We start from the raw sequence: 25,792 nt of genomic DNA, 5'->3' as shown, positions 1-25,792 counted from the left end.
AGGGGGCTGGGAATGCTCTGAGCCGGCCTGGCACAGGCCTTCCCCGAAATAAGAACTTTATCTTCCGCCTGGGAACGGAGGATCCCTGCGTGGAGCGCGGCATTCGGAGACGCAGCCGAGCGACTGCTAATTAACACTCACTCGCTATTAGGACTCCCTTCTACCCCGACCCTCCTCCGGCGCGCTCGGGGCCTTTCTGCTCTCCCCTCCTCGACTTCATTCTGACAACAACCCTGAGAAGCAGATTAGCTTTTCCACCTGATCTCCACCGAGCGTCGATTCAAGGTGTGGAAGCGAGGTGTGCCCAGCCTTTCCACAACGTCACGAGCCCAACCTGATGCTCCCACTTAGAGCCGAATGGCTATTTTGCGGAAACGGTTGTTTAAGAAAATGCATGCCAGAGGCACCGTTCCTCTCACCCCAATTCCACCCCAGGAAAGGGGGCCACTGTCGGGATGTTGGCCATGCGTTGCTCCCGGCCTCTCAAGGAAAGGAACCGAGCCTGGGGGTTCTGAAGGGGGCGACATGGTGGCTAAGCGGCCACGGCGAAGCTATCTCAGCAAAGGCTCCTGGGGGGGGGGGACCGCCGCCCCCCCCCATGGGAAAGCTGCTTGGAAAATCCTGGGGGGCGCAGCTCTTTGTCCGAAGCAGCGCATCTCCTCTTCCCAGGCATTGCAGGGCGTCCGGATGGGCAGGTGTGGTTTCCCCCCCTTCCCCACATTCAGAGTGTGTGTCTGTGTGTGTGTGTGTGTGCACGTGTGGAAGAGACCTTGTGGGAGGCTTTCCAGCACATTGTCCACTGAAGCGGCTGGTCAAGAGGTGACGTGAGCCCAGCTCTCCCCACAACAACCCCCTTTTAGGCAGCCTCTCTAGAATCGCGGGGCTTCACGAAACGGGCGGCTGGGATGGGCCTTGGACTGGCCCATCAGGCGGCTGGGCTCACTCATGCATGCTGTGTGTGCCAGCGGCTGGCAGTGCTGCCCAAAGAAAACCCCCGGACTCAAGAGGGGCGTGACAGCGAGAGGTGACCCTTCGCGACAGTCCTGCCTTCGGTTTCCCGGGGCATTTGGCTGGCCCGCAGGCTTCCCGGGTGCTTCCCTCCCAGATCTCCCAAGTTTCAGTCAACAAATAATCCCAATTTTCTCCTGCCACCAGCTCCGTTTCTTCAAGGGACCACTAACCACATCTGTCTTTTTGGAATTTGCCAGGAAGCACTTCCCTTGGGATGCTGCGCTGGGAAGAATCTGCTCGGATTGCAACCTGTTCCTCAACTGGGCAGGAGTTTTCCTGCGATTTAAAGTGTTCCCCTTCTGCACGGTGGACCAGATGCCTCCCTTGGGACTTGAGGGCAACTTCCCACGTTCCCAGCCCTGGCACCGGCCATGCGGCCCACGCAGATGGCAACGGGAGGCTGGAAAGAGCCCTTCTCGCTGTGGGTCCCCACCGGCCGAAGTCCGGAGCTGTGAAGCCCAAGCGCGTGGGCCAGTCGCAGGGGCCGCGGCCGTCTTTTGCCCCTCCTCAAACAGGCGAGGGAAACGCAGTGCGTGCCTTGAATGAAAAGCCACCCCCGGCCACAGAGGCACCAGCGGCTCTCCAGGGCCTCCTCCTTTCCCACAGACCCAGAAATGGGAAGCAGGGGCGCTGCCTGTCATTTCTGACCCTGCCCCAGCTGGTGCAGGAAGAGGCACCAGTGCCCCCCCCCCCGAGCTGCCCCCGGTCCGGCCTGGGGCCTCCAGGCCCTGCATGAGCGGAGCGTGTGCTGGCGACTTGAGGGCAGCTTCGCCTGCTTTCAGGGTCCACTGCATGATCACGCTCCTCCTGCAACAAAGCCACAAGGCCACAACGCACACAGTGTCCCTTGCATGGCGCTGCCCGAGCACATCCGCAGGAGAAACCCTTGATTATTCCCGTTACGTGGCTGCGCACAGTATACACAAACACGCACACACATGGAGCATGTCACCCTGGCAAAGCGCCGCCTGCAAAATCCATCCTTTCGCATTTCCTCCCATCTCATGTCACCCGGCTGCCGCACTTCTGCTTGAAACAATGATGCCATTGAGAGATGATTGCTGTTTGCTGTTAATACTGCAGCTCTGGAATGCTAAAAGCACACTTTTAAAAGGATACTGTATTTAAAGAGTCTTTCAAAAGGGAACATGTCGCAATTCCTCTTTCAAACACCGTATTGTGTTACCAAATGTTTAAAAAGTTGCTGTACACACTCTCCAACTGCTCCTGCTGGCAAGAGGGAGCCGGCTTATGTAAGCACAGTTGCTGGCAAACCAGGGAACTGGGCACTCTGTGCCAGTGCCTCTGCCACGGCCTTGCTCTGGGGCTGCTTGGCTAGGCTTGCCCAGGTTCTGTTGGATCCCCACATTGGATGCGTCTTTTAAATTTAAAATTTTCGTCAGGAGACACTGGTGCACATTTTCACACAACATTGGAGAAATCCACCTTTCCAGGGGCACACCCCCCAGCTCTCTGAAAGTGGCGTGTCCGTCGGCACAGGTGCACTTCTTCTCCGTTGAAACCGTGGCATTGCGTGTGCTCTGCTGGCAAAACGCGTGACTGCGCACGCTCGGGGGAAGGTGCTCACTTTGTGCACATTATTGGAATTGTGCGCTTTTCTTTTTGGAGAAGTGCACCATTCTAGAAATGCCTGGTCCTGGATGGCCAGCTGTCTTCGGCTTCGTGCTTTGGTTCTGGAAGCATGAATCTGTTGCTTGTGCTGAAATGCATGTGGCAAGCACTTCTCTTCCATCCCTGGGCTAAGCGCAGGTTTTGCATTCCATCCCCTGCCGCTCACATCCCCCCTTCCTACCTCATGACATGGGACAGGTGCAAAGGAGACGTCCTTAGCGAAAGCACTTCGACGGCGGGACAGTGGCTCAGAAGGACGGGAAGAGCTGCTTTCGCTGCCTCGGCCAAGTGCTCAGGAATACATGGGGTGGGATCCAACGCCCGGGTGACTTATCTCAGTGCAGTGCCCTAAGGAGGACCAGTGCCTGATGCAGCCAGGCAAGCAAACCCCTTTGCAGTGATTGGCGGAGAGGGAATTGGGTGGCACAGGATCACCCGGCATTTATTTATCTTAAACACTTATATGCCATTCTACTTATATGCTATTGCTAAAAACCACCGACTGGGAAGCGCACAGAAGCTGCCAAGCTTTGCCACATGAGGGCGGGCACAGCAATATGGGCTTGAAGAAGCATTCTGGATATTCTTGCGGGAGGGAGTAGTGTGCCTTCAGTAAAGCACCACCCCCTTGCCCGGGGGCAGGGCAGTGGTCCCCAGGCCTACACCACTGGCCACCTGGCTCAGGACAGAGTCCCTGACTGCACTGTCGCTTGCAGTCCAGCTCCGTGGCGGATGCGAAAGGCCGACTTTTTTCCGTCTGTCTGGCAAAGACTCCTGCGAAACCCGCCCTGTTTGCAGGCAAGATGCAATGGCATCCTTAAAATGAGCTGCAGTGTGGCATGTATAGGGAAGGGCGGAGAAGCCAAAACGCAAGAGGAACCAAACCATGCCTGGGGCACGATGCCTTTTCCGGGGTGCGCTCTGCCACCGGCAGGGGCATTCCTGGGGCCCGGCACGGCCTGGGCCGCCCTTCTGCAAGCAGCACGTCCCCAGCCAGACATCCTCTCCTCCTGGAACGCTGCTTCTGCCTCCCCTGATTTATTCCAAGGGCCATCTGGACCCTGCGAACAATGTAGCCCCGCATCTGAATGACCAGCCGCGTTAGTCACACCCTCTTCCCTCGACCTCTGCATCCTATTCTTCATATACTCCCTCAGCCCCTTTGAGTGCAGCAAAATGACCGGAACTGCTTCTCACTTCTCCTTGGGCTGCTGAAGTCCAGAGGAGACAAAAGGGCCGGCCTCTCCGCACATCGGTGCGACAGGCAGCATAAAAATGACATATGTGATCCCTCGCTCCAGCCGCCAGGATGTGGCCTTCCAGAAAGCTCTTCTTGTCGCAGAAGTCCCAAGCGTTAGCTGCTCAGGGTCTCTCAGGACCGCGGCCTCGCCGGGGAATCAACACAACTCTAACACTGGCCAGGAACCTCGCACGCTACCAGCACCCTTTGGCTGCTCGGCTAACGTCACTGCCTGAGCAGGATGTTCAAATGTGCTTTGAACCCCAGAGTGCGCACTGATATGCCACGGGTGCGGGGAACAGCAACGCCTCGCCTCCCAGAGAATTTGCAAGAGTCGGGGCACAGACTGGGCACCTTCAGGCGTCGCTTCCAGCATCTCACAGCCTGCACGAGCTGTGAATATTGTAGGACTTCCTCCTACCTAAGCATGTACCCAACTGTCCTTCAGCTTCTGGAAAGAAATGTCCCCAAAGGTCACTGGGAAAGGAGTCCCTGGGTTCACTTTGGGCCACACTGCAGGCGAGCCTTTGGTGCTGGTGAGGCTTGTGCAGCATCAGCTAGGCGACGATTCACCTGGGTATGGAGAGCCAGCGATGCCCATCCTCTGCCGTGCGGAAAGCGGGGGCTTGCGGATCCAACTTTCCCTTCATGGGAAAGATGCTTCTACCCTAAGGTTGTTTGCCACGATGGACTGAGCTCTTCCAAAAACGGGCCCAGTGGCACCATTTTTCTGTTAGAAAAGTGTTCGCTCTGGGACATGGGGCCAAAGTCATGTCTGCTCCCCCGGCCTCACACAGGAAGCGCCGGCTGCACACACACTTCTTCCCGCCCCCCTCCACCCGGTCGTCACAGCCGCCATCATCAGTTTACTTATACTTTATTGCACTTTTTCAGCGATTGCCCAAGGAAGAGCGATTATGAGGAGGAAGGAGCAGAAAGGAAAAGAATCAAGCGGCTATTAGTGCCGGCCGTTTTATTGCGACAGCCGCACAAACTCATTCCTTTCATGTTCCGCGGAATATAAAAGCCCCGAAACATTTTCATTTTAAATTCTTATCATTGAATTTACTGCTTTTCTCTCCCAATGATTTGTGTTGCTTTTTAATTTTTACAGTCTCTACAGCAAGCCAGATGCTACTGCCTAAGGCCAAAATAATAATAAAAGGCTACAGCAGTCGTGAGTTACAACCCCCCTCCAAAAAAAAAAGGAACGAAAACGCATGCTTGACAGAAGTTAATATCTCAATTTAACAGTGCTGCTTTGCTAATGATCCTTTGATATGTGTTTATTTAAAAAGGTTCTGATCTTGACCTTGAAGGGAAAAATGAAAACACCAAGTCTTTATGAGAGGGGGGAGAAAGAGGCGGTGAGGGTAAGGGAGGTTATTATTTAGATATTGGCTTTGTGTCACTCACTGTGGCAGCTGGACCCCGAGTGAACGTCACGCAAGGGGGAGGGACAGAGGCCTGCTAATTTATGGGTGCTCACAGAAACTGGGTGTGGGTGTGGGGTGGACACCCTCGCGAAGTCCGGCGGCTGGCGAAAGGGACCTGGCGCAGAACGAAGCAAAGGGAGAAGCAACAGAGCAGCTTGTAGGAAGAGGCTTCCCCAGGCGCCAATTGCCCTTCCTCGGCTGAGACTGCCCAGAGCCCGTAAAACAGGGCCAAGCGGGAGAGTCCCTCAGGGAGTGGGGAAGGGTGCACCGGCCGCCACAGCGGGCGCTTGAAGCTCCCGGGACCGTGGGTGGCTGGCCTTGTGCGTGTTCCAGTCGGTCACACAACTCTTGCCACCCAGTGTGGGCACTGCCAAACGTCATGGGCAACGGGGCCTGACGCACAAGCAAGAGCCGGCCGGTCTCCCCGCCAGTCTTTGGTGCCAATCAGAGCACCATGGCCCGATTCAATCCTGCTCATACAGGCAGGGGTGCTTTGTTTCCCACATGCCATGAATCCATGTTCCAGTGGGATCACAGGTTGGTGAACAGCATTTTCAGCTGCCAGCCTTGCAGGTATTAAAACAACAAACAAATTTCGACCCCTGCAGTTTTTGACACCATCACCAGATCAAAAGAGTACCGGCTCTTTCCAGTGCATCAGAAATTTCTTGCCATCCAAAAGCACTTTCAAACATGCCCGCATCTCTGGAAAACAATACGGAGCTTTGAGAAACCCAGTTAATGGAAACACCATCAAAACCCTTCACTTGGTTTTAATCAGAGGCGACTGACTTTCAAATATTTATCATTTCCAGCTTCCAAACTTTTCTATCCTACCCTTGCACTGAAATCAACTGCTCTAAGCAGATTAAAAACCTAATGATGCAGAAGCCTCAAAAGCAAAAAATTCAATGAAAGTCTGCAAAGGTTTACAATAACTTCCAACAGCCACAGTATCAAAACAGACAAGTTAATTACAACAGACTAAAAGCGCCTGCTACGTAGAAACTTTTTTCAGATGGGTGACCATCGGAAAACTATGTTGCATCAGACCTGTTGCATCCAAAACACGAAAAGAGTCTTGTGGCAACATAGTATTAACCATCTTATTATGACAAACCCTTTTGTGGGCCAAGAAAAGCTGCTTTGCGAAACAAACACGCCTTCTTCTCTGCCCGCTGAAAGGTGGGAGCAGCAGTGGCCAGGCACTTCCTTGGTCCGTGTGTTCCTGAGTCACGACGCCGTCTTGTTGCCCTCTCCTCCGGTAGTCAGAGGCTACCAAATAGGCTACCTGCCTCGTGCAGCAGTACAAGCATCTCGTCTCAATCCGCAGTCCATCTGCACATGGGAGAATGCCAGGGGGAGAGTGTTTCCTTGAAAAATATCCACACGTTTCTGGATTTATGATCCTGGCATATTTTGAGCACATCTGCAGAATGCAGGCCGGCTCCAGTCAAGGAATGCACAGCCTTTCTGCTCGAAGCGTGCGCTTTCGCTGTGCAAAGGAGCCAAAGAAACGGAGAGCAAACAAAATGGGGGTGAGCCGGATGGAGCCTTTGCAAATGAACTTTGAGGAGGGATCCCTGGTTGCTCCTTCCTCCTCCAGTGAGAACTGGACACCTGAAAGTTTTCGCTGGAGATGAGTGACGTGGGCATTCCTGTCCATTGCACCCTGATTATTATTATTATTATTATTATTATTATTATTATTATTATTATTATTATTATTATTATTATTGGGTGCTTCCATTCTGATGAGCAGCAGTGAGCTAGAGTGGGGATTTTTCCCTGATTCTGGAAATATCTGACTCTTTTGTCCATGCATAAACAAACAAATCTTCGTATTCCTTCATTTGCAGAAATTGGATGATGGGGTTATTTATACATAGTCCACATTTTTCCTTTCAAGGAACGCAAGATGTCGTACAGAATCCTCCTCCTTTCAATGTTACCCTCATAACAACAACCCTGCAAGGCAGGTTGGGCTGAGAGTTTGTGGCTGGCCCAAAATCACCCAGTCAGCCCCATGGCTAAGTGGGGACTAGAACCAGGCTGAGCCCCCATTCCTGTGCTTTTAACCGCTACACCACTCTGGTTCTCTGTTATTTATGCTTATTTTATTACTGTTGTTTTGTGTTATTTATTGGCGTGTTACTACTACTTTGGGGTCTTGGCAGTCACACAAGCAGAATGACGGTGTGCACAGCTGCACGAACATCATTGCAGGCCTTGTGCAGACTTGCCTGTGTGTCACACTAGCCACTTTCGGCCTCCAAGCCCAGCTTTGGTCTGGGGCAGCCGGCTCCCCTGCCTCTCACAGGACTGCGGGTCCCTCGGGTCCCTCTGGGGGCTCAGCCAGCCCTGCACAGTTGCAGGGGGATCGTTCACCGGAGTTTGCTTAGACTGTTCTTACCGAGAGCAAAACGGGGAAAAAGTAAAGTCCCATCTGGCCAAGCCGCTGAAAAGAAAAAGCTTAGCGATGCTGCAACATAATCACAAGCAGGTCTATATTTAGATGCACAAAGAGGCATGACAAGGATATTTCAGTCTTTACACCAATATGAAAGACAGAGCGGGCCAAGAGCTTATGTCAAAGGACGCTATTATCTCAGAAGAGGGACCCTTGGACACGCCATTGGGTTAAAAACACAGCAGTGGCCGAAAGTGAGGCTTCCTCCTTTTCTTAAGCTCCGCTTTATTCCAGACTGACTGATTCTTGGGGCGGGGTGGGGGGGTGGGGGGGAGGTGTTGCAAAATGGGGCCAGCAATCAAACAAGCCGCTGCATCCTGGCCTTCAAGCCTACAACTTTTCTGCAAGATGATGGATCTTCCTTGCAAAATTTCTTGTTTCCCAGTCCAGATAAAGCCCAAAGTGAGGTGGGAACCGAAGGGCCTTAATCACCTTCTTATCAGATCCTGGTCTAGACCCTAGCTTAATAAAAAAACACCCTTAACACATGGCCCCCTCCTTAAACTAAAGGCCCATTCATAAAAAAAAGAAAAAAAAAAGAATCAGCTTTGGTGGTGTTGGAAAGGCCAAATTCAGTTGCAGAAGAATTTTATCGCCCTCTTTGAAAATTACGAAATTTAATTTCCTCAAATGGAAAAAATAATAAGAAAACACCAAGCGTATTGACTCAACAGAAGCTGGCAAAGGAAATAAAAGCAGAAATAATAGGCCATGTTCTTACACTGCTTGGGGTGAGCATTCACACATCACAAAAGAAGCAGGGAGAGTGGCACCGAGGGCTGCAGGCAGGCGAATCCTGGCCTTTTTTCCATCTTCAGATGGAAGAAAGCTGAATTGCCTTTTAAAGTGTTTCCCTTCAAGTAGAACACCAGCATTTCTAACATGCAGAAAAACAGCCTCTTTCCCTGAATGTGCTCCACGCATGACATTGTTGTTTGGTTCTCAACAGGATGAGGTACTTAGTTAAAAATAGGACTCTCTATCCCATCGTTGCAGTCCGGGGACCGGTACAAAAATGCAGCCAAATGAGACCAGGCTTTGCCACTTCAGACACCGATGTGGCAGCGCACCTCCACCTGCTCCTGGGTTTGGTTTACAAAGCGCACCCACAGCTCAGCAGGTCGAGAGCTGCTCTCAGAGAGCTGGGCCACAGCTCTCCTGTGGCTGCAGGAGGTTGTTCTTGCAGAGACTTGGAGAATATAAAACGGGGAGGAGAGAGCCATGCCTGGTCTGGGGACCAGGGTGCCCCCACGGACAATCTGGAGGGCGGGATGATGGCAGAGGTGCGGGGGTTCTCCCCACACTATATTTTCTCTTACTCCGCTCATTTTCCTTTCTCTCCAATGACAGCGGCTCACAGAGCTCTGCGCCCGTCCACACAGAGGAAAGATGGAGGCTGAAGGAAGTCACACTCAGGCTGGCCACCCAGGCGGGAAGCTTCACCCTGAACTGGCACACAACCCTCTGCCCTTCGGAGTTTTTAGAGGATGCCCAAAGGCCTCCAAACCTTTTTGCATAACCACAAAACTCTCCCTCTCTCATAGAATCATGGAATAGTATATTGGGAAGGGGCCATGAAGGCCGTCGAGTCCGACCCCCGGCTGTTCCAGGGCACCACGTCACTCCATCCCACTCAGGTGGCTGCCCAGCTTCCTTCTGAATGTCCCCCATGTGGAAGAGCCCCCCACCTCTCCGGGCAGCCGGTCCCACTGCCGCATTGCTCTGACCGTGAGGAAGCTTTCCCTGATGTCCAGCCTGAGCCTGGGTTGCCACAACTTGAACTGATTGTCTTAAACCCTGGCATCATTCTCTCAATCACTCTCTCTCTCTCTTTTTACAAAGTGGAAGTTCAGATACGTGAAAGATCGGTGGCATTCACTATTCTGGGATGCTCGCAGCAGCAGCAGCAAACATAGGCACGCATGAGGTCTGTGCTTGTTGAGGCCTTACAACCTCGGGGACAAACAGCCCGGCTGGCCTGCCCAGAAGAACCTATTTCACCAAGCAAAATGAAAATTAACAAAGAAAAAGGAAAAACCCACCACTGCCACCATCTGGAGCTCTTCAGACGAGGGTCCCTGTCCAACCAGAGGCCTCGCCTGCGGCCCTTGGGGACCATTTTTGCTGTGTGCTGGACAGTGACTGGCAGGCTCCCATGGGTTGATCTAGCGACTGCCGAGTTCCACAACCGAGAGCAATTTATGGGATAACTATTTGGACATCCTTGCGGGCCCTGCACTGAACGGACTTGCCAGTCTCCAGAACGCAGCTTTCACGATCTCTCCCTCCCTCCACACACACACACACAAGTGGCCATCAAAATCCAAGGAAAACATAACAGATAAAATTTGCACGTGCTGCAAGCTGCTTGCAAACCGGCCGCCCCGCATGACGGAGCCGTGTGCCGTGTTCCTTGTATGTAAATCGGCAGCCTAACAATGTACTTAGTGGGCAGAAAACCAAGGTATTATGCACAGGGCTCTGAATTGTCACCTGGCCGCAGTAACGGGGACCAGAAATATACTTTCCACGTTGCTAAAGGGAATTGGCGTTCGGAAGCCTGCAGGAATTTCGTGTTGGTTCAGAAACGAAAGGCTCCCTCGGATGCCAGAATGGTGGATTAGCTTCTCAAGGAAAGCAGAATTTACGACTGAGTGCTTTTTTTCTTTTCTTTTCTTCTGTTACATTTCCAGCTGCATCATTTTATTTGTCTTGCTTGCAACACAGCACTAATTAAAACTTTAGACAAACTCATTAGTTAGTGGGAAGGCAGAGGGGGGGAAAACCCCCATCCCCAGCACCTCAAATGTGGGTTTCAAAGGTCCCAGGACACACAAATAACTGTTAAGGTAAGCTAAACCTCGTCAAGATGATTTTTTCCCTGCTACTTTTAATTAAAGTTCTTTAGAATTAAGAAGGGCGCTATTCAGGAACGGCTGAAAAAAATCATTGACACTGGCCTGGCCCCCTCCCCCTTTTCCCAAGGAAAAGAAAAAGGTAGTTTTTGTGTGCCTGCTCACCGAGCCCCTCACTGTACAAAAGGAAACGGATTTGCAGCAGGACACATGAGATGACCCGTTGACCCCCAGCCGCTGAAAACCCCTCAATGGCATAAATACCAGATAATCAATCACATACCAGGAGGGCTTGCCGCCCCTGCCCCAGTGGCCGAGTTTATGAGAGATGAACTGTAAATGGACACCGGCTTAAGAGGGGCCCCTCCGGGCATTCCATGGGCAGGTCGGGATATTTTACGGTGGACGGGGGCGGGGAGCGAGCCTCTTGACCAGCTAGCTGCACACACTGCAGCACAAATTTATACAGAGGCAGCTCGGGGCTTCAGGCGCCCGGCGTGGCCGGTGGCTGCTTCCACTCTGGGGCCCCCTCCGCTCCGCGTTCACCCCGGGATCCGGCAACGGGGAGGCAAAGAGCGCGCACCAGCGGTGGTCCGTGTGGCCAGGCAGCCATGGAAGGACTGGAAACGGGGGAGACAGCATGGAGCACGGGGCCTCGTGTGGATCCGGCCACCGAGCTCGCCTGCTCGCTCGCTCGCTCGCTCTCCCTCCCTCCCTCCCTAGGCAGCAGGACCCCAGATGCCCAAAGGTTCTGGTCTCGCCCCAGAGAAAAAGGGGGGACGTGTCGCAAAGGGGCAAGGGATGGGGGGCCGTGGAGGGACGGATTCGTGCTCAGTGACATGGGAGTCTGATATGGCAGAGACGGTGGCGGGTTCTGTTTGTCTGGGAGTGTTTTCCTGCTGATTTTCCAGGCTCAGGACAGATCTCCTAAACTTAAGACAGGGCTGGCATGGCTCTTCCTTCTTCCCCGTCTCTGTCCTAATGACCATTTCAAATCTGAATCTAAATCTGAAGGGCGAATGACAGAGGCGTCTCAGTTAACAATGGAGTTTTGAACTTTGCCTCCCCTTCAGGGGGAAAAAGTATGCCAAGATACAGAACTAGTTCAGTTAAATGGAGACCCACTTGGCCACTAAATTTGATAATGCTTTTGTCTGAAGGTCAGAGGCTAAATATGTTCACACTAATCCCCTTCATCTAGAATTAAAGGACAAGAAAGGTTTTCTGTAGCTTAGCGAGAGAGGGGCTTTTCTCATCGCTGCCTAAATAGTATTTGCAGAGGGGGAAAATTAAAGCTGAGCCCTTCACTGTTCGTTTTGAATATAGATTCTGAGATATAGAGAATATAGATTTTACACATTTTCCCATGATTTATTTTCCAGGCAAAACATGACACCGTTCAAGCAGTTCTGCTTTTGTTAGAGCCCCAGAGAACTCAAGCTCTGGAAACATAACTTTGCTACCCAGGTTAAAAATGCAGAATCTGCCTGCCCTGTCCTCTCCTTTCTGCACCGAAAACTGGAAGATTCACCCGTGTTGAGACGCCATTCTCAGATTCACGTTTCAAATGCTGTCACGCAACATTACAGCCACACAAAGAGCCTCTGTGCGATCGCTCAGAACTGGGGAGCAGGGAATGCTGTAAACCCACAAGAGCCAAAAAGTTCCAGAGGGTAACGCTGCTAACCTGAGCTAACCCCGGTGCTCTGGGATGCAACCGCGGCTGCCGCATTTCTAGCACTGGTCTGAGAGAACCACCCTGCCAAAAGATCCCAGTGGTATACCGGAAGGGGCAGAGGCACGTGGGGTCCCATGAGAGACCTTGCTGGCCATTTTCTACCCTAGCCACAGGGTGCGCCAGAGAGCCAACAACACAAAAGGGCGGCCACAGGCCTGTTCTGGCAACCTGTTAGAGGCCTCTCCAGAGATGCATATCATTTATTTCTGGCCAGAGTTGACCCAGTTCACACACCCCAGGCCCAAAAGCAGTCCCAAACTCAATTGGTAGTCAAAATCTGCACATTTCTTTGCTTTGGGGGCAATTTGCAGAATCGCAAAAACGTGTTCTGAAGATGCACACATTTGAAAAACACACCCGAGAAAAGGTGCGGGTGAGAAACACGTAAAGAAACACCCCCTAAAATGGGAGCAGGCATGTGTCTGCTTCTACACTGCATCCGACTGGTACAATTAGGAAAACATGTGCTAAAATAGGCACAGCTTTTCATGCAAGGGAGAAATAGAGAGAGAGAGAGAGAGAGAGAATGAACGAATGAACGAACGAAGCACATACAGTTTGGTTACAGACATGAGTTGGAACAAACTTCAAAGCGGAATCCAGAGAACCTGGATGGCTCAGTCTTTGCACTTTGCCACTTGTAATCCTTGAAGACCCGCACCTCTCTTTCTTTTCTTGGGTGGATTTAGCCAAAAGACCCCGGTCTATGCTGGGCAGGGCGCAGCGTGCAGCAGGGCCCCGACCATTCCGGACCCCTCTGGAATGCCTGAACAGAACGAATCCGTGTATTTGCAGACTTGGATGTGGAAGGAGGTCCTTCGCATGGCTGTGCACAGGGGCCTGAGGGCCGCGGCATGACCCGTGTCCCTCTCTGGGCCTCCCTTCCTGGAGCCACGGCCACCACCGGCCCTGCTGCTCTTCCGATTCCTCCCTGTGGCTCCCGTTTGCTTCCCAGGCAGGCAGGGGGCCAGGGGCAAGGGGGCTGCAGGGGCCCCTGCGCTGCCAGGCCCAGAGCGAGAGGAAGGTAAAGAAGCAGGTCACAAGGGTGAACGGGGATGGGGCATCCACAGGATCTCATCCGGGGGCCCCTGCACCTTCACGGGTGCTCCAACTTGCCAGCTCCAGCACCAGCCCTGACCGTACAGGGATGACAGGCCTGCAGCCACTGCTGCTACCTTTTCGTTCACCCTGCAGCACTCGGACAAAAATTAGGCGCTTTGTAAGTGAGAAATGAAAGGTGATTGTTCAAAAGCGAGTGACTGTCTCTGCGGAGTCTGATGTGGTACAGATGATTCTGCCCGCCGGGACTCAGCCTGCTTCTCCAGGCTGCAGCAGAACCCCTAAAGAAACTTCCGGAAGCGCTGCGGCCACGAGGGGAAGACTTGGAATTCGGCACGTGTGCCTGATGGGCGGAAGACGGCACCCCCCCCCCGCTTCGCATTTTATCTGGCGCTCGCGCTCGGCTGGCCAAAACAGCTTCGGGAGGCGAGAGCTGTTTCTGTGACAGGAAGGCTCGCGAGGCATCTCATTTTCAGACACGAGCCAAAACACGCAGCAAAATATTTCAGTTGCAAGTCATGAGGTTCTGATTATGGAAAGGAGACTTTCCAAAAAGAGACACCAGCCCGGTACTTTCTGTTCCTCTGTAAACACACCAATGGCCCTTTTTCAAGTTACGCCAGGAAGATTCTGTTACACGGGGCCAGGGCTTCACTGTAACAGCTTTGAAACAACAACCCCGAAGCACGGCTGGGAGCCAACGCGAGCGAAAATAAACAACTTGGCCAGCCTCGCAGATCCATATTTAGGCACCGAAAATAAGTGGGGTGATTTTCAGAAATGCGGACCTCCCAAAACAGCTCCTGGGGTCAGCTGCCGACGTCACTGGCTGGTGGGAGAAGGTGCGGCTGGCTCAATGGCCGTAGGCACTCTCACGACAGGTTGTGAGCCGAGAAATCGTCCAGCAGGGGACTGAGCGCTGTCCTGTGTGATTCCATCTGCTCCGCTCCAGAGAGAACAGCGAGGAGCCGGGGAGGTACATTCAAGGGGAAATGGGGGGAAGGCAACTAAAATGGAGGAATCTACTTTTGGTGGAAGGGGGAGGATACAAATTTAATAAATAAATGAGTAACATCACGGGGCATCTTCCGGATGGAGAAAAGGGGATTTGAACAGAGAGTGCTGGCTTTAGAGCCATGGAGGAACAACTTGTTCCGAGGACTACTCTAGTGTAAAGGCAGCTTCCTCTTCCCAGAATTCACCTGAAACATGGGGCTGGGGTGGAGATCGCTTGGCCAACACAACAGCAGTAGACAACGGCCTCCTGGTGGGGGCGGGGGGGTCCTACAGTTTGTTTTTTAATATTTTCCAAGGAGGTTACTCCTGGACTTGTTCAATATCTGGCACACCTTTTCCTTCAAGGTGCCCCTTTCCTCTCCATGGTTTCTTTGCAAGTACTGAGCATCACGGCCAAGTGGAGATTTGACGCCAGGCCTTCCAAGTCCCAGTGCAGCCAAAACCTGCTCCAGCCTGCGAGGCCCTGATGCAGACACTGCGGGACCAGCGCTCCGTGTGCGGAGGTCTTCCGGCCCTTCCCACCCAGGTTCCCCCCAAATGCCTGGCGCTCCCATGGACAAAGCTACATGACCCGGAGAGCACCTATGCCCCAAAGCACCTGGAAGAAGCCTCCCTGCGGATGGAGACGTCTCCACAGACGTCAGGTCCCAGCTTCCACCCTTGGCTCCTCCACAAGCACATCTCAGGCACAATGAGGCGAAGGCTCTTTGCCCCAGATGGCAGGGGAGAGACCCTGCGGTCTCCCCGCGTTCGTCCGCAGTAGGCATTACTACAGGAGCAATGCTTGTTTTCCTCAGGACTCGCTCACCTCGCCCCTGAGCCCAGCTGGCAGGGTGGAGCAGGGCTTGCATCAGCCGGGCATGCTGGGGCACATGGGACCCAGGGCAGAAGGGGCCTCTACTCCAGCACCTAGCTGCCGAGCGGTGCCTCCCTGAAGGCCGCCCAGGGAGAAGTTGTTGGATCACGGCTGTCCCCGGCTGGTCCAGTCCATCACGCTAGGAAAGGTCATCCGTGGAGGGCGACTGAATGTTATCACTGAATGTGAAGAGGGCATCACATGAGTTTGGAGGGGTTTCTGTGTCACCTACCGCTTTGGCTGCAAACTAGGAGCGAACAAACCCAAGCAAATGAAAGACAATTCCAAAGTGAAGAGCACAGATCCTTCACCAGCCCCTGAAGTCAACAGCAGACGTTTCCCACGGCTGCATGGGAAGACAGGGATTAAACCCACACCTTCCAAAGGCTCATCTGATTTACCCCACAAAATAGCTTAATTACCAGAAAGCCAGAACCTAACATTGGGTGATAACAATGCATGCAACTCGGTTACAGCTGTTTTCAGCTTTAACCTTCCGCAGATCCATAAAAAGCGTTCCTGAATTGGGAGCTCTACATCTTTAAAGTCATTGACCAGGTCTTGGGTCTACCTGCAATTCTGTTGGGCCCAGCCTCCATGGAGAAGCGCCTGGACTGCACCATCAGTCACTGAGGCCGAAAGGGTCTATCATACACACTTTCCCACATCCCTATTAGAATTCCACCTTGGTGTGCATTATAAGTATAAACAGACAAATGTGACAGGTTAGATTCTAGTCAGTTCTTCTTTTTCCTGCATTCATTTCTACCTGATTTTTACGTCTACCCTAGCTGATTTCTAAATCAGTTTGCAAACTTGCTTTTTAAAATCCACATGAATAGTCATAAATATTTCATGCACATTTATCTCAATGTACACATCTTTCTTTATATGTCTTTCAAAAGACATTTTTGTACATTCTTTTCATAATATGCACATTTTTGCAAGCAATTTCCCCTAATACAGTGGAATTTTGCGCACATTTCCTCTAATATGCACATTTTTGTGTATTTCCCCCTCCATTATATGCCTCTTTTGAGTGCACCTGTGTTTACAACTGCTCTGCAAAATTCAAAATGTAAATATTACCCTATCTGTGACAAGATTCCAGGCCTCAGAGGTGCAAAATTGATACACAGACATCAAAATCTAAGCAATTTTTCACCCACCCCTAACTGCAAGCTTCACTGGGGCCAGGCTCTGTGGAAAGAGAAGCATAATTATAGTAACACTTTTTTCGACACCCTCCGGGAGAGAGCGCATCTTGGATCTTTGTTTTGCTTCTGTGTTTGGCAGTGAAGCAGCATTTCAGCATGAGTTAAAATGTCAGGCCTTTCAGAGATTTTGACTGCAGTAAGAGAAGCCACCTTGATGACCACAGAGTGACAAAGTTCCTAAGACAGGCACTCCAGATTTATCAAGAGCACATCGCTTCGTAAAATCGACACAGCAAAAGTTCCATCAGCTCTGCCTCATGGCCAAGTGGGATCCCAACGGGGGGCACGAAGACAAGCCCTCCTCTGCAGCCGTGATTCCAGAACATTTCAGAAGGTTATGGAAGTGGGAAAGAACCTACACTGAGCTGGTTGCTTCATGTCCAAAGGAAGCCACATTCCTACCTATTCAGCAGAAACGAAAGCTCCCAAAATCTGCAAGCATTTCCTGAGGGATTCCTCAGATGTTATAATTATTAGGCAAAGGAGAGGAGTGCCTGAAATCAAGCGAGTTGCGATCTCAAGATCAAGGAGGCCGGAAAAGCTACATGGATGTGGCAAAAGATGCAGCTCAATTTATTCTATTCCATCCAGGAGCCACAAGCGAAGTGTTCCAATGGCATCTCCAGAGGTTGCCTGAGCTGCTGAAAAAAAGCTCCCAAAGAGGCTGGTGTCTCTTTTAGCACTCCTTTTGTGCCAAGTTCAATGGATATTTTTTCAATCCAGTAAACAACTCCTGGGCAACATATATTTCCTTTAAAACAGTGCCCTCTGTGCTTCTTCAGTGGCTGGTTAAATCTTTCTGATCAACATCAGCATCCAACAATAAACAAGACTTATACTGCTCATATGTTAGAGATTATGTGATAGTTTTCTGCCTGTGGGGTGGAAGAAACTGAGCCTTATTTAGCAAGTCCACTGCTGCTATTACTAACCTATCTTTAAACTACCGTAGCTGCCAACGCAGGATCAAAATATGAAGGTTTACATCATGTGTGTAAGTCTGCAGCCCCACATATTCAAATGACCAGAGGACAAGACACAGACAAGTTTAGTTTTTTTAAACTGTTCCACTGCCATCCTCCCCTCATCGATGCAAAATGTCTTTTCTTTAAAGAGCCCAACAGATCAGATTTCCATACATATTACAAAATATACCTGAGGAAATACAAGAGATTCTGGTAATACATCAGTCTAACGTCACAGGAGAGAATTCGGAGATGAGAGGAATAAAGTTCTATGCGAGAAGCTCCACCAGTGCTCCCTGACACTGGAAGGTGAGCTTTCGTGGCATTACATGAGCAGTAAGGTGGGCGAGGGAGCTGGCAAATTTAATGCAAGAACTGCCTGGCAGGCTTGTCTGGAAAGCCCTGGAATAGGTAGGGCAGCCCCTTCCCTGGGTCTACCAAGTTTTATGGTGGAAAACAGAGATTCGTTTGCCTCTCTCCCATGATATCAGAACCTGTACAGAGCCCCGTGCTTTCCAACCTATTCTCAAAATGATCTAGACTTAGCACTGAGCAGTCAAGTGGCCAAGTTTGCTGAGGACACCAAACTATTCACGCTGGGGCAAAAATCCCCAACTTCAGGTGTAAGCGGAGGGCATCTAAGCCAGCAGTGACCATTCAAAGAGGAAATCTTGGCATTGCGGTGCCCAGCTTGGCGGAAATGGCAGCCCGGTGTGCGGGGGCTGTGAAAAAGACGAGTCAACGTCGGGCACAGTAAGGAAAGCGACTGGAACTGAAACTGCCAGCACCGAATTACCCTTATAGTGATCTAAGATGCAGCCACATACGGAAAGCTGCAGACGCTTCTTTCCACTGCAGCTAAACAAGGATATTATAGGATTGGGGCAGAAAAGGGTAAGAGAAATGATTGAGGGGCTGGAGGAAGCACCTCCCCTATGAGGAAAGGTTGCCAACATCTGGGATTGCTTAGCTTAGAGAACGAGGCAAGGAAGGGGAGACCAGCGAGAGGTGTGTGACATTACGGATGATGTGGAGAAAATGGAGAGTGGGCCATATTTCTTCCTCTCCTATAATATTAGAAGCGGTAGGGGGCCATCTCACGAAACTGCCTGGAGAGAGATTTGGGTCAGATAAAAGAAAGCCCTTCTACGAGATACATGCAGCTTATGGTTTCTATGGGATTCACTTCCATGGGATGTGTTGATGGCCACCAGTTCGAATGGCTTCAAAAGGGGACTGGACAAATTCAAAGAGGAGAAAACTAGCCATGGTTCCTAGTCCATATGGCTGTCTGGTGCCTCTGCTTGCAAGGGACTCTGTACATGAGCAGATGCCCTACCCCAGGGCTCTTACTATGCTCTCTTGCATGCTTTCTTGGGCGATCCTGAGCTAAAAACATGCCCATGGTGCTGGGAGCTGACCGGCAGAACGGTGGGGAAGGAGCGTCCTATGTAACCTGGGTTGCTGGGCACCTGCAGCAGGCGAGGAGAAGACGGGAACGATTTGCGCGGAGAGGCAGTGGCCAATCCCTGGCACCAGACTCCGACTGACAGTTCAAGTCCCTTCCCCGTGGCCATGAATGAGAGCTTTCCTCTAGGCTTGTGGAAGGGACGCTGGCAGGGAACGGCAGTTCACCGGGGCCGATGGTCGCCACCGAGGCGTTTTGCAGCCGTTCCCTCTTCCGCGTAGGGCCAGCATAGCCCAACACCCGTAACTTCTACCCGCTTTTCTTTTCATGTAACCAATATGAATAGGGGAAAGATAATTACCCTTAAACATACTTAATGCCAACAGTACATTATCTCTGTCTGCGGAGTTGCATGCTGATAGTACTTTCCCCACAAGCTTAATCAAGCTGCTATCTTAAAACTCTCCAGAGTACTGTGAAGCAGTAATGGAAAGCGTACGCTGCCCAGGAAGGGAGGTTCATTTGTTTGGTTTGGGGGGGGGGGTTGGCGGGGGAGAACAAGGCGCCTGCACACGCCATCGGGGAGCGAGGTTTCGCGAAGTGCCAGCTTCCCATGGGTGAGTGAATGGCCCGCGGGTGGGTGAGCGGGCAGGGCTGGGCATGGCCGAATCCCCAACGCATCTCGGGCTTGATTTCGATCCGTGGCCACGGCCCGCTCCGCACGGATGGGAAACCGTGACCCATCGGAAGAAATGCATAAGTTTCCCTAAATCTGCGCCACCTGAGCAGGAAAACAGGAACGGAACGAACGCAAAGTTCAACCGTTTGCAAATATGTTCAGCAGACTTATGCTTGCTTTGAACGGGCATGCTTGCGTGTTTTATGAGGAAAAGCAAAATTCACATGCAGCCATGAACGGAACCAAGTTCTGGATTGGCCACAAGGCAGATCCAAGTCCGTGAGCAAAATCCCAGGACTGAAATGAGTAGTGATTTGGTTTGCATTTTAAAATAACGAAGCACTCCGTTACCATTCAGCCTGAAGTCAGGCGTGGAGGCTGGAGGCTCGCTTTTGTCAAGAGAGGATGCCAAGAGGAAAGGCTGAAGTTTTCAGTGTGCCGAGGTGTCTGCCCTTGACTGAGGAGCGTGGGCTTTGGGGTCTGAAGAAGGGGCAACTCTGCGGGAGGGGGCAGGGAGGCAGCGAGCAGAGTTTTATAAAAAAATACCATGGCGTGAAGGGCTGGACAGCAGGGAGACGGTCCTCACCATCACGTGGGCACTCATGGCCACTTGGCAAAATTGATGGGATGACAAAAGGAAACACTTCCTCGCACAACACATCATTAAGTTATGGAATTAGCTCCTGCAGGATGTGGCCACGGCCTGTAACTTCGATGAGTTTTATTTTTTCGAAGGATTAAACAAACCCTGGGGGGTGGATGGGACAGATCCACCAATGCCCATTAGCCACAATTACGACGAAGAACAGCTGTGATCCGAGGCAGTCTACCAGCTGCTGGAGGAAGACAGAGGCTTTCAAGCCCTTCTTGTGGGTTTCTCAAAGGCCTTGGCTGGCCACAGGGCAAAAAAGAAGACAAAGCAAACTTTTTGCTGGCTGGGAGGGAGAGTCAGAAGAGCGGCAGGCACAAGCCAGTGGCAGCAAACGAGGTCAGCCTTCTCTCCCGTAAGAGCTTTGGGGTTAAGAAATGGCTTTGTTGTTTCGAAAACACGACTTTCAGCTCGATAATCAGACTGGGAGATATTCGGTGGGTGAAGCCTTAGCCCAAGGAGAAGCTGTTGGACGCTCCGGGAGGCCTTCTCCACGTGTCCAATGAATGTGTGGAGGAGAGAGGGGGCTTGGACCACCGGTTCGTTCCCTCAGCATCACGGCCCGAAGGAACCCCTGCCAGGGGGTGGTTTTGTAAGCTGCATGTCAAGGTGAGTCATGCAGGAAGCTGGCTTTGGTTTCTCCTCCTTGAAAAAGGGTGGGGGCGCTCTGGGCTCCCATTCCCTGCCTCCGTACGCAGTCCCGCTGCGTGGAAGGGCCTCTTCCTCTTCGCCAGGGCACCTGGCTGCCTGGCGTGAAGGCCGAGATGCCGCTGCTGCACAGTCCACGTCCGGCAGTCAGCCAGACCGGCCACTGGATTGGATTTTAACAGTGGCGAGGGGGCATCATTGTCTGCCACAGCTGAGGACAGAAGGTAACTGGGGTGGGGGAGCGCAAGGCTAGGGGCATGGTGCACCCCCCCCCCTCAGGTCCATGCGCTCTGCTCCTCAGCCCTACTCTGCCCAATGGTGGGACCAGCCCATTGTGATTATTTATTGATGTGAGCCGCCCCGAGGCTTCGGCGAATGGGGCGGCATAGAAGCTTCCTAAATAAATAAATAAATAAATAAATAAATGTCCATTTGAGCCTTCCCAAAATGGTGCCCGCAGACACTTTTCAACTGCCAGTGCCATCAGCACAGAAGAAAAAGCCGATTGGAAAGCCACGGCGTGGTCAACTTCACCTGCTCTCAAAAATGGCTGAATGGCTCCCTGTCTTTCCCCTCCTTGCACCTCCACTTACCACGATACTGTTTTGAATCTCTAAAATAATGTGACAACTTAATGATGGCACAATTATCTAAATGTTTAACAGACATGTTATCTAAGTGAATCGGATCGAGATTCCATCCCGCTGACAATAAACATCAATGGAAGCACAGAAAGTGATGGGCAAATTATCGCAAACCCTGCAATTTCAATGCTATTAAATTTGGAAGAATAACAGCCCCAAGGCCTGTAAGCGCTGAATAAAATAGACCCTTGTGTTTGTCCAACTATTAAATCAAAACGCTACCAACATACTAGGGAAGGTGGTGGGGGGAGACGCGCACCAGACAATTTATCGCTTTTCATGTTTCAGTTACTCATGGCCGCGTGGGCACCGCCGGACGACTCCTCCGTGAAGCTGGCAGGCAGCGAACGGCTTTTCAGCTTTCGCCAGGCCCAGGTCAGCTGAAAGCAGGAAAGTTGAAAGAAAGGCAGAAAAGCCGTTTCCTGCCAGGAGCAGAGATGTTTTAACGCGTTCACTGATGATCTAGGAAGGCGCGGTAGGGGCAGCGTAATGGCGGACGCTACCTGTGCCAGAAGCCGCAGCCGGCGGAGACAGGTACCTCTCCAGCAGGGCACCGTAACAATGGCAACCGCAGGGATGGAGCGGCGTGATGGCCAGGCGCATTTCACACTGGCAGAGCGCACCGCAGAAGCCGTAAGCCGAACTAGCCATGTGCAAGGCTGGTTCTTTAAATTAAACGGCCTAATTGAAATTAAGCAACAACGATGAGGAGCAATCTTGGTGCCGGTGGAAATGGGCCTGTGGACTCCCCCGCCGAGGGAGGAAAAACCCATCGCAATTATCAGCTCCTTTGAAGGAAGAAACGCCCATCGCAACGCGGGGCTTTCAGGGCTGGGAGGGGGCATGAGCCAAGAGGGACTGTTCGGCCAGACCATTTCCCACGTTTCATTCATGACAGCCGAAGAGGAGAAAGAAGGATGGGATGGGATGGGATGGGATGGGATGGGAGATGCCACCCCAAGGTCAGCCTGCCCAGTCTTGGAGATCTCCCGGAGGGCCCCTTTCTGAGCCAGTCTCCATCAGGCATGTGTGGTGGAAACGCGAGGGAGGGTCTTTTTAGTGTTGGCTCCCCGTCCGCGGCTTTCCTCCCAAGCGAAGCTGCACTGGAGCTCCCTCTGCCAGCCGTCCTCTTGCACGCAAAGGTCAAGCAGCTGGCCACGCCACTCTCTGGACACGGACCGATCCTCCAACATCAACCCCAGCCATCTGCTTACGGACAGCCATCCACACACACACACGCACACAACTCCTCAGCACCTTTAAGACGGTCCAGTGCTCAGCTCAGACAGCTGCAGCCTCTCTCACACCTGACTTTAATAGGATCCACATTTGTCTCTGTCGTGCAAGAGGCCCAAGAAAGGTCTTAATATGGCCAAGGCCTATTACGTGGACCCCGTTTCCACTCTGGAACGGGGGCGGTTTTTCCCTCTTTGCCCGCTGTGCTGAGTTCTCAGAGAGGCACTGGATCTTAGCAGCTGCCTGGATCTGTGCTGCAGGAGGACATCCAAGGAGCTGGTCCGGCCAGCACCACCGAGCACTTCTCAAGACGGAAACGGAACCACACCGTGGCGGAGAAGTGCAGAAATTAAGCCCTGCATTAGGCACCGACCGGACTTGACCATGACAGGGGATGGAATTAGGTCAGGGGTAAATCCATGCCAGCACATCATGACAGCAGTTTGCAGCCGGGGAGATGTTACGCAGCACTCTGCTCCCAGCCCTTTGCTCATGTGAAATGCCTTGGCCCAGCCGAGGAAATCCGATCCAGATCACCTCTGATATTTTTAAAAAGTCAACAGCTATTGCAGATGAAGGAGAAGAATCCGGCCAACACAAGTCCCAGGGAACCTGCATACCAGGAGCAAGTGGGTAGTGGCTGCTGGTGGGAGAATGAATTTCTGTTTTAATCAGGAAAGAAGATGTGATAATGATTCCATCTTTCCCTGCAGGCCCGTCAGAGTGCCAGAACCTTTTCCTCCCAGTGCAATGGCTGGGCCAAGGAGCGGGACTCCTTCACAGCCAAAACGGCCTGCAAGACTTTTCCAGAAATCCCGTTCTCTAAAGGAAAACCTTTGGCCCCACTCTGAGCTGCAGCAACACCTGCCACTAAAAGAAGAGAAGTGGCCGGGGTCTCCATGAGGTCCCCGCAGTGCTCTGTTCCAAGAAAGAGCAAAGCGAGAAGGATCTTAGAAGACAGCTTACTCCAGAATTGACTGCTCAGTAAGCCAAAATCACTGTTCTGCCTGATTATGCCTTCCAAGCATATCTCACCATGATAAGGCTCACACATGCATTGGCTGCCATTTTTAATTTCAAGTGGAGATCTATTTTCCAACCATCTCCATCTGTCCGCCCTCCCCACCCCACCCCCAAGAGAAGAAGACGAAACCTGCCGGCATGGCATGGCATGACAAGTGTCCCGTTCCAGAGGGACAGTGCCCAGAATCTCCCCTTCTCTACCAGCTACGGCCAGAACCATCCACCCCGGCTGCAGGTACAGCACGAGACGTGGGAGAATCCAAGCCATTACTGTAGGTCATGCCCCTGCAGAGAACATCTGCCGTGCAGAAGATGGGTTAGTCGGCCCCTGTGGGACCTTCTGGTGTAGAGTCAGCCGGACCTAACCGAGCCTGGCTATGCTTCTAGGCAGTCCGCTGAACGAGGACCCACTGAGGCGAGACTTCTGTTGCTGACACGGAATGTGAGACGCACAGTCTCCTTTCAGACAAGAAGGCCTTCTTCCAGCAAACTTCTAGCAGGGCTTTGGTCTGATCTGAGGGGATGCTTGCATGCATAATTAATTCTCTGTGTCCGAATGCAATGAGACCAAGCGGTAAGGTGGCCGGCTCTTTCCGCACATCCAGACCCCTTGGAAGTGTACAGCAGCTCTGCTGGACTCCCACAGAAGCATTTATTTTATTTTATTTATTTATATTGCAATTTATATCCTGCCTTTTTCCTACAAAGGGCTCAAGGCAGCTTACATCATTCTCCTCCTCCATCTTATCCCCACAACAACACCCCTGTGAGGTAGGTTGGGCTGCGAGTCTGTGACTGGCCCAAAGTCACCCAGTTAGCTCCACGGCTGAGCGGGGACTCGAACCTGGATCCTCTGAGTCCCAGTCCCACGCTCTGAACCACCACACCACACTGGCTCTCCCAGTGTGCAGCCCGACAAATGCCCACAGAGTCCTCAGCATTTTCTTCCAGACGTGCTTCCTTTCAAAGGTGCCGTTGTGTCAGAAAATGCCCGCAAATGTGGTTTCTTCTGCTTCTAGCCAGGCTATTTCAAGCGGTGCTCAGCAAGAGGAAGCTATCAATTTCTTGGCAAAGGGACGCTCTTTTTGGCCATAAAGCCCGCTTCTGACATGCAACTGAGAAGCACTTGTTTATAGCTCGGGGAGGCGATGATAAACCTGCTCTGCTTGGGTCGCGCTGACCCAGAGCTGCCTGTTTCGTTCCTCCAGCCTAAGCTTCCACGTCACCCTCTGCACTCTGGCATGGATGCAGCTCTTTTGGCAGCTGCTGCCATGCTTGTCCCAAAGTTTTAAATCAAAACACACTTAATCTGTCCCAGGAGGCCCCTCCCACAGTCCAGCCAAGGTCATCAGTGAAATCTGGCAACTGGCGACTCTCTTTGGCTTTCTTTTAAGGGGGCAGATACAGCTTTGGGCACGGCTAAAACTGACTCAAGTTGATGTGGGGAGAGGGCACGTTCTTTCTCTCGGAAAAACGGACAGGTGTGCGCGGCTCTCTTCTTTCTCGCTTGGGAGTGGGGAAGAACAGGAGTCCCGAAAGAGACTGCTGCGTGTTGCGTCCGTTTGAGGCAACTGCCGATGACGATGCTTTTTACCCATCCGTGAGAACTCCACTTCGGGGGAGCAGGGCCAGATGGTTGGGGCAGCCGGTCGTGGCTTCCTAGCGCCTTTCGCAGCCGGGGTGGGCTGCCCAAAGCAAACGCCCCTGCCCCATTTGGGGCTGTTGCCACAGGCCAGTCCCAGCCCGGTGGCTGCCCCTGCCATGGAGGGACCCCTGAGTCCGGGATGCCCACGAAGGTCGGAACAACGGGTGCTCGCCCAGAGTTACGCGCCTCCCTGCAGCCACAGCGCTGGCTGCCCCCGGCAGCTTCCCAGAGAACCTGCTCCCATCGCTCAGACCACCAACCCTTCCCCTCACCCTCCTCACCCCCTCCGACACACAGGGCTTTGCCTTTCCTGGCAGGCCCTGCAAATTCTTACACTCCACCTAACCAGTATTAAGTGCTAACA

General features: G+C 52.3%; 1 protein-coding gene and 1 long non-coding RNA gene across 7 annotated transcripts in view; one reads left to right on the top strand and one right to left on the bottom strand.

Annotated features, from left to right (window-relative positions):
- ZBTB16 (zinc finger and BTB domain containing 16) overlaps positions 1 to 25,792 on the bottom strand; it is a 151,942-nt gene that overhangs the window by 28,059 nt on the left and 98,091 nt on the right. The window lies entirely within an intron of this gene.
- LOC123036875 lies at positions 11,486 to 18,652 on the top strand. The gene is made up of 2 exons (XR_006417219.1): positions 11,486 to 14,417; positions 14,804 to 18,652. It is a non-coding gene; the product is annotated as an uncharacterized LOC123036875 (long non-coding RNA).

Source organism: Varanus komodoensis, unplaced genomic scaffold, assembly GCF_004798865.1.
Source record: "Varanus komodoensis strain SLA01 unplaced genomic scaffold, ASM479886v1 scaffold83, whole genome shotgun sequence".
NCBI lineage: Eukaryota > Metazoa > Chordata > Lepidosauria > Squamata > Varanidae > Varanus > Varanus komodoensis.
This window is presented reverse-complemented; position numbering and strand designations above follow the sequence as displayed.